A 13149-nucleotide genomic window follows, 5' to 3' on the forward strand; every position below is an offset into this window, starting at 1 on the left:
TTTTGGTTAGCATTTGGGGGATGGTAATAAATAAATTAAATAGCACAAGTGCAGTGAGAAAGAACAAGATGGAGGAAGGGGCTCGGCCATTTTTAGAGGTGAGGGCAAGTTGTAATTTCCACTAGGGCAGTGAAGGAAAGCCAGGTTTGAATGAAGATCAGAAAGAAGTCATGGACATTACTTGTGGGAGCATCTTCCAGGCAGAAGGAACCACGACTGCATAGACTTTTCAGTGAGTATTAATCACGGTCCTCGGGAGAGGTGAGCAGCGTTTGGAATAGCGCCCCTTTGTGCTCACTGGAGGGACTGCCTTCCTCTGAATGAGACACTGTGAGACATGGCAACGTAGATCCAACTTCTCCCCGTGGCTGATCTTACTTCCCAGCACTGATGGCTCTTGATTCTGATTCCCCATCATTAGCTATTCTGCGTGGGGTATCTTTTGCATCATTCTCTTTCCCTCATCCTTTGCTTGTGAACTTCTGTTGAAACCTTGAGATGAGTGGATTCACCTTGATGGAAAATTCTTTCAGGGTAGAAACTTGTCTTGAGACTTCCTTGATTTGATGGCTTCAAGAAGTCATAGTCTCTTCAGTGAACAAATGAACTAGGGAATTATGCGTACACCCGGTCTTCCAGCTTTTCTTGTTGTAAGTTTTGTAAATATATCTGTTCCCTGCACCTGCTGTGTGTTGCTTCATTATTTGCTTCTGGCTCACTCCTTTAAGTCACGTAACCCTATGCCCACCATCTCCAGTGCCAACTATCAAATGATTGTTTCCTGGCAACAACAAAGTGGTTTTTCTGTTCTCTGCTTGGTGATGAGATTATGCAAACCACATTTCTGCTCTGTTCTTGGTGCTGTCGTGGGTTTAGGGCTGGGCTGTTAATTGTAAGGTTAGGATCCAGTCTCCGGGTGGGAGAAAGATGCAGTGGCCCTGTAGCTAAGCGTGGGATGCCTAACCTGCAAGGTTGTCAGTTCAAACCCACCTGCTGCTCGTGGGAGAAAGATGTCCCCATAGAAGTTCACGGCCTCAGAAACCCTGTATGGGGCCATGGTGAGTAGGAGTTGGCAGGGCGGTGGTTTGCTTTGTGAGTAGGCATGAACTGCAGTGCAGTGGGTTTTGTTATTGGTGTCTCATCAGGTTGTGTCAGTAGGAGGAGACAAAAGACGGGGAGGTTAGAGAAAGACTGTGCCATGCTCATTGCTTCTAGTGGACCTCCAGGCCCTTCAGGATTCCTCAGCATAGCTGATTTGCTCTGAGCCCCTTTCAGAAGCAAGAAGGAAAACCCAATATGCAGCCCCCTCCCACCCACTACCCCGGGTGCCCTGTCAGTTAGCCCCCAGCTGCGCCTCCTGCGACACATCATCCACTCCAAGTTTCTTCCTTGTTAAGGATCCCAACCTCGCCCTCACCCCACTCCATGCCCCCGCTAGGTTCTCCCAGGCCTAAGGGTGGCAGTTGCTTTCCTTAATTGTGTCTCTCTCTGTCCCCTAGTTAACCATGTGAGACCTTGTAACAATTTGATATTCCCTTCACAGAATCCCATCCCCATTCACTGTTCAATAACTGCTGTCATTTCTGACTCCTGAGCAGACCCCGGCTATTCCAGAGCGCAGTGCCAGAACCAGCAGGAGCTCTTCAGAACGAGAGAAGGATATTAATGTCCTGTGTCTTAATTCTTTAATTTACGGGGAGGGCAGTTGAAGCCCTGAGAAAGAAAATGATGTGCTCATCAGCAGCAAAGCCACTTACGTTTTTAGCCTTGCAAGAACTGGGGGTGAACTTAGGAGAGACAGCATATAGATAGATTCCATCACTACAGTGAAGCTACGCTGTCTAAGTAAAAGGTGCGTTCATCCAAATAATAGTTGAAAGGAAGAAAATCTGGATATTTTGGGTATTCTTAGAGGGCCCCTTGGAAAGCCTCTTCAGGATTGCCTTTTCACAGCGGTGAATAAATGAGTTCATTTAAAAAGGAAAATTTAATTTGTGCTGGGTCTAAGACTTGGTGGCATGGTGACTACCCCAAAATAAGACACTTTTGAAAAACCGGGTAATGTCCCTTGAAGACAGTTTCTCCAAGCAATCCACAGGTGATCGCTAATAATTACCGGAACCCTAACCCAGATTATTTGCAGTAGCAAGGGATGGATCAGGGTTGATATATAGAGAACTCAGGAATGTGCCTTTTTAACAATGCTCCTGGTTTTCTTTCAGACCATGACTTCTATTGTAGTGATGCTTACTCAAATAACCAGTTGGAAACAACTCATGAAGAACAGCAAAACACACAAACCTTCAATCTATGCAAGCAAGTGCTCTCTTTGGTAGGACTGTATCCAAGACACCACTTGTCTCGAGGTTCTTGACATCTTTGCTTTATCTCTCCCCCACCACCAGCATCTTCTTTTGCTAATGGGCTTGACCTTTAAGGAAATGGGTGGTGTGAGGACTGGGAGGCTGAAGGCATAGTAAGATGTTTCAGCAGTAGGAGGGAGTTTCTCTGGTCCCCTGATGATTCCATAGGTGTTTGGGGCCACCCTGGGGGGTGGCTAGGGTGGAGTGCATTTGAGATTCTGTTCTTTCAAAGCCACCCCTTGCCTCTCAGGTTGTCAATTGGTGGTGGCTTGTGCATTGCTATGTCACCAGTACTTCAAATGCCAGCAAGGTCGTTGAGGATGGACACATTTCAGTAGGGCTTCCAGAATAAGACTAGAAAGAAAGACCTGGCTCTCTACTTCTGAAAATCAGCCAGTAAAAATTCTATGGGTCTGCAGGGAGTATTAGCCAGTACCGTGCTGGAAGATAAGACTCACAACTTGAAGTGAACCCATGCTCTCAGCATGGCGGCAATTGGGACTGTGTGGGAGGGGTAGCTTTTAGTTCTATGGCAACTAATACCAACACACTCAGCACAGTGGCTCAGAGACATTTGAATGGGACCTACAGATCCCTGGCTTGCACATGGAATGGAGAAGTAGCCCAAACAATTGTATGAGAGCCAGCCCTAAAGTCTTTCTATAAAATCCTAGACACCTGTATTAAACAAAACTATACAAATGTGAAGGTAGTGTTTCTCAACCTTTCTGTCCATGTAGGACTCTCTACATCAGTGAAGGCAGAGTTTCTGTCTCTCTCACCCTTCCCTGAAGGAGCCCTGGTGGCATACGGATTACGAGTTGGGCGGCTAACCTCAAGGTCAGCAGTTCAAAGACATTAACTGCTTGGTGGGAGAAAGATGGACTTTCTACACCCATAAAGAGTTACCGTCTTGGGAACTCACAAGGGGCAGTGTATTCTGTCTAGTAAATCTGCTGAGTCACCATCAACTCGATGGCAGTAAGGTTCTGAAACTTTTCCCTGAAGAATTCTGTACGTTCTGTTTCACACCATGTCAGAATGGCAGCTTTGTTATCTGTTGAAGACTGAAATGATGTTTCCTTTCAATGTTCTTTGAGTTTGGGGAAGAAACATGTCTGCAGGAGTAAAATCAAAGTTGTCTGTGAGTGGGTTAAGGTTTCCCAGCCACAGTCTCCCAAGGCAGCCCTTGCTACCCTCAGGGGAGGCGGGGGGAAGGCAGGTATGTGGTCAAAATGGGGGGAAAAAAACTCCTCAGCACAATTTCCTCACCTTTTACTCACTGAATGTTCAATTTCCTTCATAGCAAGCCCCATAATCTTCCTCTGTCTTGAGAAAAATCCATCAAGAGTTGGAATCTCAACAATCAATCACTGACCTCTCTGCCTTGAGTTAATCTTGTAGGTTTTCCTGATTGAGATACAATCAATTAACCTGGCCCTTGTGGCCATAATCCTGCATGTGATGTGTTATAATTTAGGCGTCTACCCCTGTGGCGATATTTCCACTTGGAAAGGAGTTCTCTGCTGTGTTAAGGGCCAGGATGAGGGTGGGCTTGAGTCTCCACTTTGGTATGGGATATGAACCAAGTTACCCCCTGTGTTTCCTTGGTGGGGGGGGTGTCTGCCGAAAAGACAAAACACAGGCATTGGAAGGAGGCGGGGGATGAGGAGCTGATACCAAGGACTCAAGTAGAAAGAAAATGTTTTGAGAATGATGATGGCAACAAATGTACAAATATGCTTGACATAATGGTTGGATGTATGGATCGTGATAAGAGTTGTACAAGCCTCCAATAAAATGATGTAAAAAATAAAAATAAAAAATGCAAGTTTAAAAACAAAGCAAAAACACACCACAGGCATTAAAAAAGAGAAGAAAAGAAAACGGCACACCTTTGTGTTCCAGAGCCATCTCAAAACAAGGACACAGAGGACTCCCAGGACGACAATGCGAAACGCCACCAGTGGAGCACATTTGCAATCTCTGTCTCAGGTGGCAGAGGCTGTAACACGAGACCACGGACCATGCAAAGGAGCCAGACTGAGACCAGAGGGCAAGGCAAGGAGACCAGAAGACAGCACGGAGGAGCAGCACTGAGACGAAGAGACTGTGAGGCAGAGCAACAGGTGGGCTCCCTGGCCGGTGGAGGCTAAGGCCAAGGGACCACTGGGCTGAGAAGCTCAAGAGGAAAGGTATTACTGTGGATCAATGATTGTATCCTTCATGTTTCATGACCCTGGCTTGTGGTAAGCTGATAACTTCCCTAATAAACTGTGGGGTACCCATCCCCATAATCGAATGGGTCCAAGGGGCGGTTGTGTAATTGAGGGGTAAATTAAAGAGACATCAGACAAGATAGAGCACGCAAGTGCTCACGTCCGGCACCACCATGACTTCAGGAGCCGGGTCCTTGCAGAGAGAGAGACTCTATTTCCAACCAAGGCTTATACACACTGTAGGAGTGTGGAAGCCCCCCCCCCCCAATTACAGATAACCACATACGTAACAGGAGGGGGACGAGAGGAAGGGGAGGCACTAGGGGCATTCCTGTGACAGGAAGGCATATACGTACAAGATGGGCGGACTCTAGCGTCAAGATGGCAGCCTAACCTTGGTCATCCTGAGCTGGCTTGGCCTTAGATGTCTCTGAGCTCTCCTTCAGGGAAACAATTCATTATCCTTATCGAGGGGAGTGAGTCCTCCTTAGCACCCTAAGGACAGACAATAGCATCTGATTGCCTTAGATGGGAGATAACCTTCAAGCAGTTGACTTCCAAGTGCACAGTCAGTGACCATGTGTTTGCAAACAGCACCTTAAATTTGGCATTATGGGGGGACATCTGGGACGGACTTCTACTTAGGAGAATGTGAGTGGGACACATCTCCAAACCATGAACACGAAGGTTTCCTCCATGGGAGCCTTGGCCTCCCAGACTCCTTAAAGAAAGAATGTTGAGAGTTTGTCCTCAGACACTCTCTTCCGGTTCTGTTTCCCACAATAAACCCCTTACATCATGAGTACCCTGCGTGAGTTCTGTGTGGCCATTGCAGCAGATAAGCTGAACCCAGCAGAAAAGTGGAGCATTGTGGCAGGAATCTGCTAACTCTCTCTCCGAGCTGCTCTTTCTCGTGCCTCCATATCTTACCAAAACAAGCTCTTTGACTCTTTTTCTCAGTTTGAGATTTCCAGGCAAGAACTTGCCAAATGAATGGTTCTGTGGCTCAAAAATAGTTCAAAACAAAACTATGACAAAGCTTCCATGCCAGTTCCTCTACTCCAGTTCTAGTCCTACCCCAGTGCTGTCACCCACCTGCTCTTGGGCATCTACTTCCCCCACGGTGCCCATGACTGTGGTTAGACCGTGTACAGTTCTGGGCCAAACAGAAAAAGGGACACACTCTCCAGACACGTCGGTTCCATCACAAGAAGGCTGTCAAATGACAGTGTGTGGTGCCTGAAGGGGATATGTAGCCCATGAGCAGGCTGGCAGAAGTCGAATCTGATTTACGCCCTCTCAGGGTGAGATCTGGGACTTAGGTGAATTGGGTCCCTTTTTTCTGTGCTCTCTTCACTAATCTTTCCTTCTAACTAGAGTTCAACGACTATGTCTTGGGTTTCTGCTCTGGGCCAGGCAGAGAGCCATCCATTTCCACCTACTTTCTCTAGGTCGCTGACAGTACTGCTGCAAAGTGCTGGTGCCCTTTGTTTCAGCTACAATTCACAGCAACTCTGAGCACAACGATGATACGAAAGTTGGGCACTGAATAAGGAAGACCATAGAAGAATGGATGTATTTAAATGCGGTGCTGGAGAAGACTGAATACTCAAAGTCCCATGGACTGCTGAAAGGACAAACTGATCCATATTGGAAGAAGTAAGGCCAGAGGGCTCCGTAGAGGCAAGAATGGCAAGACTTTGTCTTACATACTTTGAACATACTGTCCGGAGAGACCCGTCTCTGGAGAAGAACCTTATGTTTGATGAAGTGGAGAGGAGGTGAAAAATAGGAAGGCCCTGAGTGAGATGGCTTGATATGGTGACTGCATAATGGACTCGGATGTATTCACAATCATGAGGATGGCACAGGACCGTGGAGTGTTTTGTTCTGTTGTGCATAGGGTCACTATGGGTCTGAGCTGATGGCACCTAACAACAACAACAACAACAAGTCGAGTGAACCTTGAGGGTATGGTATACGTTTCCACAATAAGGACCCCAGAGATGGGGCCCTTCAAGATTAATGTCTTAGAACAACAATGTCATCAAGATTCTTAGCTTGTTCCCCGAGTTTTATTTCCCTTCACGGAGAGAAGCTATGTCAGCCAGGGTCTATCTGCTTTTCTGGAGGTTCGGGTCCAGACACATGTAAGTAAATGTTCTTAATGCTCGTTCCTTTGATGGATCTGCAAAGGCTGGTGGCTCCCCAGACAACCCAGGTGGTCCCCTATTTATGATGAGGCCCCATCCCGGGGACGCTATGGTAAGTAGAGAGTGCCATAAGTCAAATACCTCCCCTCACCTCCACCCTTGTTAGTACCCTGAATTATTGTTGTTGTTAGGTGCTACTGGAGTGGGATTCGACCCATAGAGACCCTGCGCACAACAGAAGGCAACACCACGTGGTCCTGCGACCCCCTTGCAGTGGTTATTAGCATAATTCCTAGCATCTTTATAAATCCAATCTTTGAACACCTGCCAGTGAACAGCGGAGAATGAAACCGTCAGCAGATTATGGACTGCGGCACTGTATTCAGGACATACTATTAAGGACAAAATGCACCCACCCGGGCACAAAGGCGGTGGTCAGGGCGGTGCGCTATCGCTAGGGACCGTTGTCATCAATTGGAGATGCCTGTGCACAACTAACCTGTTTCTCAGCCCGCAAAGGCCAAGGAGAGCTAATTTAATCTCATGCTTCATTAGCTCATCCATTGTCAGGAATCAAAAACAGATGCAAGACAATCAGGGAGAGCAAATTGCCATGTTGTGCAGCTGGGGATCAGCCGCTCCCCCGCAGCTCCGCCCATAGAACTTGGTCTGCATTTTTCCCCACTGAATTGGAGAAAACGGTTTCTGCTTATCAGCTGATCAGCCTGCCATTGTCTATCCCCATTCTCCTCACAAGGGTCTTCCTGTCAGTCAGGCTGAGAATCGGTATCGAGGTGTTGATTTTAAATGGGAAACACCTGCTCTAGGTGTTGTCAGGATAGAGCCATGGGGCTCTGGGAAAACAGCCACCAGGGGGCAGGCCATGCGGGGTCAGGCCCACCTTTGTGCCCGGGCAGTGGGCTGGAGCTGCACAGGTACTGAGTGGTTTAGTCTATGGCATGCTGATCTGAGGGACCTGGCTTGGTCAGTGATAGAATTCTCACTTTCTACATGGGAAATGGGAGACAAGCGGGTTGCTATGAGATGCAACCGATCCAGTGGAGCTTCCAGATTGAGACGGGCTGCAGTGGAAAGGCCTGGCAATTAACATCTGAAAAGTCAGCCAGTGAACACCTCATGGATCACAATAGCGCAAACTGCCAACCTATTCAGCCTTCCAGTCTGTGGCGCATGGAGTCCCCATAAGGCACTTACCCACCCTCTCTCACCCACCCTCTCTCACCCACACGATGCAGATCTATAGTGAGTACTTAGGACAGGGGTAAATTGCCCTTGTGAGTTTCTGAGACTGTAACTATTGATGGAAGTAGAAAGCCCAGGCTTTCTTCCAAAGAGTGACTGGTGGTTTCAAACGGCTGACCTCGTGATTCACAGCCCGATCAATAACCACAACACCACCGAGAGCTAGTCTTTGGAAGCCAACAACCACGGGTTAGAGCAGCAATTCTCCAAGTGTGACTTTCCAGATTAGCTACATTGTCCTAAATATGCAAACCCTACGTCCTGAATCAGCGACTCTGGGCTGATGGCCTGACTCCACGTTTTAACAAGTTCTCAGGTGATGCCCATGAAAGGTTGAGAAGCACTGGGTTAGTGTTACTACCCAGAGCCTCAACATCATACAACCTCAGGGGGAATGGAGGGGTGAAGGAAAGGCTCACGTAGTGTAATGTTATCATCAACATGCAAAAAGACAGTAGCTTTCCAAGAAGAATTGTACAGGAATGTTTGTTAACAACAGCTTTAGTTACAAAAGTCTCAAACTGGTGCCAACTTTGGTTTCACTCAACAGAAGAATGGAGCAACAAACTCCTATAGATTTATAAAATACTTTAACTCATCAATAAAAAAGGACTATTGACACATGCTACAACATGGATCTGTCTCCAAAAGACATGCTGAATGCAAGAAACCTTACCTCCTAAGTACTATATAACTTTAAAAAATAAAATACATTATTTCAAAATTTAAAAACAACAAAGACTCACCACCATTGAGTCAATTCCAACTCCTAATGGCCCTATAGGAAAGGTGGAAGTTCCCCTGTGGGTTTCTGAAATGGTAGTCCTTTATGGGAGTAGAAAGCCTTGTCTTTCTCCTTCTGAACGACTAGTAGTTTCGAACAGGTGACCTAACTGTTCATCCAACACGTAACCACTTCAAGACCAAGACTCCTTTATTTGAAAATAGGCAATAGGAATCTACAGTGAAACAACTAAGAGCAGCCACTACCTCTGGGGTTAGTGAGGGTGAGATTGTTTGGAAGGGGAATATGGCAACTTTCTAGAATAATAATCATCTCCAATCTCTTCACAAGGTTTGCGTCACTCAGGTGTGTGAATTTGTCCACATGCATTGAGGTGTACCGGGAGATGTGTGTCTTTCATTACTTCCAATTTGTACCTCAAAATAACTACAATGATCCAGAAACAAACATGGAATGTTCATTCACAGTGTGCTTGGGGATGGCGTACACAGCTGCATGGAGGGACTGACGAGTGACGAGAGTCATAGTTAAGTGCTAAAGCAAATGAGAGTGATTGTAGACTCGAAATAGTGAGTAGGTGAGTGTTCACTGTAGACGTCTTTCAACCTTGCTGTCGGCTTGAAAATTCCCAGAGTTCAATGTTCAGAGAGGAAGAACACTTCCTGATCTACCAGCTTCTGCTGGAGTGGCATTCCCATCCAGCAGGCCCCTTGGACAGGCAGCTAAATTTAGATATGTATTACCAATCAAAGAGAAAACAGGCTTTGACAATGCAAACGAAGATAGCGGAAGTGTGGGTTGTTGAGGTCCAGAGGAAGAGGGAAAGGAGCAGATTCACAGCTCAGACATAAAGGAGGCGCCAGGGTGGCAGAGTGGCCACGTGATGGTCTGCAGACCCCAAGGTTGGCAGTTCAAAACCACCAGCAGTTCCTTGGGAGAAAGACGGGTTTTCTACACCCATCAACAATTGCCGACTCAGAGATTCATGGAGCAGTTCTCTATCCTATAGGGCCACTAGGAGTTAGCGTCAACTTGATGGCAGTGATTTTGAGCCATAAATGAAACATGTCTCTCCTTCAGATGCATATAAGACTCATAAGGCATGTAAAGCAAGAAAGATGCAAAGTTTACTCAGGAATTAGCTGACTGATGATCTTTCTTAATTAGGACAAAGCAAGGAACTCTGGGGGTGGGGATTGAAACAGTTGCGAGCAGAAAGGTCACCGGTTCTAAGCCAACAACTCCCCCATGAAGAGGTGTGGCCATCTGCTTTCATCAGGATTGGCATCCTCGGGGACCCTATGGGAGCACTTCTGCTCTGTCCAATTCAGGGGGTTTCCCTGAGGACAAATAGACTCAGGGGCAGTGAGTTGAGTTTGGCTCATTCACCCTGAGGTCATTGGAGGCAGAGGATGGAAGGTAGCTCCCTGGGTCCCTTGCACCACTGTGCTCCCAAAGTTTGTGTTGAGAAAGGCTAGCCAGGGACAGGGGGCAGGAGAGGGGTCACGGTTTCCATCAGGCCTGTTCTAGTTTGTGAAAAAACACCCTAAGGAGTCACATATTTCCCACAGAGCGTCCTCTTGGTGCGGCTGTTTTCTGACTGAGAATAGGCCTCTGGCATGGTGGTGGATAGATAGCACAGATTCAAGTTGGGTTAATATGCCCGTGCCGGTCCTTGTTAGATTTTTGGTAAATCATGTCATTTTCCTGTGTCTGTCTCAATTTCCTCCCCTTTAAAATGTCAATCATTGTGTGCTGGCGTATAGTCAGCACGGTATCTTAGAAACAAACAAAACACAGTTGCTGTCACGCTGATCCTGACTCATGGCCATTCCACGTGCTGTAGAGTTTCAAGGCTGTGACTTTTGCCAGGGCAACTCATGGGTGGCTGGGTGAGGTGGGAGGCTGTTTGCACCACCAATCTTTCAGTTCAGTGGCCGAGTCTTTATGCAATTGGATGACCCAAGGACTCCCAGCATCACTTAAGTCTTCCAAGCATCACTTAAGCATTAACTATTTTAATAAAAGAGGTCTCTCCAAAATTACTGAACTCCATGTCATCACGTTGAGACCCTACAGGACAGGGCAGCACTGCCCTTGTGAGTTTCCAAGACCGCCATTCTCCACAGGAGTAGAAAGCCCTGCCTTTCTCCTGCAGAGCAGCTGTGGGCTCCCACTGCCGACTTCGAGGTTAGCAGTCCAATCCATAACCTCTCCAGCAAAAGGCCTCCTGCACAACAGATCTCTACACTGTGCTAACGGGCTGTGATTGACTGCTACCTTCCCCAGACATGCCTGGGAATGACAGACCCTCAAGAGGCTGCTGTTTCGTTTTTCATCATCATCATCATCAACATTAAAGAGTCTTGACATAAACACACAACTTCAAATGTGGAAATCTTATAGTTACCTACACTCCACCCTTACTTTATAATGAAAACCCAAATAATTTCACAGAATTCTTTTTCTGTGGAGCTTATGGGCTTCCCTCATCTACATCTACTAGAACCAGAGTTTGACCTGCAGAGAGAAGAGGCTATAGTTAGACAGATACACAACTTGGAACTTGGTGCATGTGGTCATTTCTAACCATGGCTCCCTTGTTTGGGCAGTCGTTTAATTGACAAGTGGGGTTTGTATCTCCTTTGCTTCAATGGGGAAGACTTGTAGCTGCTGTGTCCAATAGAAGTGGTGTCCTCTGACTCCTGAGGACGGGTCAAAGGCAGTTTCATGTCTTCTGTTTGGTTCCTTATTTCAATTGCTCTTGAACCAGTTGCTTTCTGGATCGTCCTTCTTAGATCCCCGCTGCCATGCTGTGTAAAGCGTTAGTCCTAGGGGAGAGGCCACATGAGGATGATCCAGTGGCAGTCTTTGCCTTTTAATTATGTGAGTTCAGATAGCAATATGCATAAGGAGTGTACTTGGGTCCCAACTTTGGAGGAAGGAGCCACTAAAAACCTTATGTATAGCTTTGAAACATAAGCTGCTAAAAAGACAAGCCAATTTGTCTTGGAAGAAGTACAGCCAGAGGCAAGGAGGGTAGGACTTCATCTTATATACCTTGGACATGTTGTCAGGAGAGACCAATCCCTCAAGAAGGATGTCATGCTTGGTAAAGTGGAGGGGCCGTGAAAAAGAGGTAATCCCTCAAGGAGATGGAGTGACACCTTGTCAGCAACAATGGGCTCAAGCACAGGAACAACGGTGAGGCTGGCACAGACCAGGGCAGTGCTTCGTTCTGTTGTGCACAAGGTAGTTATGGGTTTGAACTGATTTGATGGCACCCAACAACAGCAGCAATCAGTTCCATGGCAGGATTTAATATTATCAACGCTGCGTGTGGCTTGTAGTTGTGGTGCAGTGCTGCCCCTTGACCAAATCCCGGCCTTGATGCAATTGAAAGAAAGAGTTCTCGGGGTGTGACCTTCTCCTTTTAAAGCAGACTCTGTGGGAAAATTGTTCACTTCTGCTGGATCTGGATCTTGCATCTGGTTAATTGACCTTCTGCCATATTGCTTGCCAATGCTAGGAATCAACAGTAGACTTCTAACCTCGGGTTCATTTGACAGGGTATTCTCCAGCCTTTGGTCTTCCTGTTTTGTCTTTCTGCTTCCTTTTTGGTCAGCCCCCCTCCCCCACCCCGCCAGCACCTACACCAGTCAGGAGAAGCCTGGAGCAAAGGGGTGGAGTCAAGCCTGACAATCAGGTTCCAGCTTGATGACCTCATTCAGACCCATTCTCTCTGCCTTCCCTTTTCTGCTCTTGAGACACTCAGCTGGAGGAGACATGTGGAAATCCATGCCAGCATTGAGATGCTTCCACTGCCACTTGATCCACAAGACCATCTACCCACTTGCCGGTGATCTTCCTGCATTGGATATCATTGCATGTGCTGTGTGAGTCTAAAGAGGAATTTATGGACTAGTATAGGAGATAGGGGCTAATATCAGGTTTATGGACTTGATCTGGAGTGGGCTGTGATGTTTTCTCAATATACAATCGTTCTTTTATATAAAGCTCTCTCTTACACATATTTGAGTGTCTATGAATATGTTTCTTTAGTCAACCTGCACTAACATACCATCCAAGTCTACCCAGATGAAAACTAGATATATTCGAGCAGAGATAAAGCATTCCTCTGATCCCTTTTCAAATTCCCACCCACAAGATCTATGCCCACAATAAAAGGGTCATTGTTCCTACGCCACTAAGTTTGTGATGCAGCAGTGGTAACTGGAAGAGTGCAGCTACTGGTTTGGTGGGAACAGCCCATTGTCCTCTTTTCCTTTGATGCCTTAGAAAAACTGCTTCATCCATCCTCAGAGCCACGGCCTATAGAACCAGCTACGGTTTCAAAATGGAAGTGTGATCTTGTTTTACTTGGCATCCTGCCGATGAATTAGGTC

The sequence above is a fragment of the Tenrec ecaudatus genome, chromosome 2 (assembly GCF_050624435.1).
Source record: "Tenrec ecaudatus isolate mTenEca1 chromosome 2, mTenEca1.hap1, whole genome shotgun sequence".
Lineage (NCBI taxonomy): Eukaryota > Metazoa > Chordata > Mammalia > Afrosoricida > Tenrecidae > Tenrec > Tenrec ecaudatus.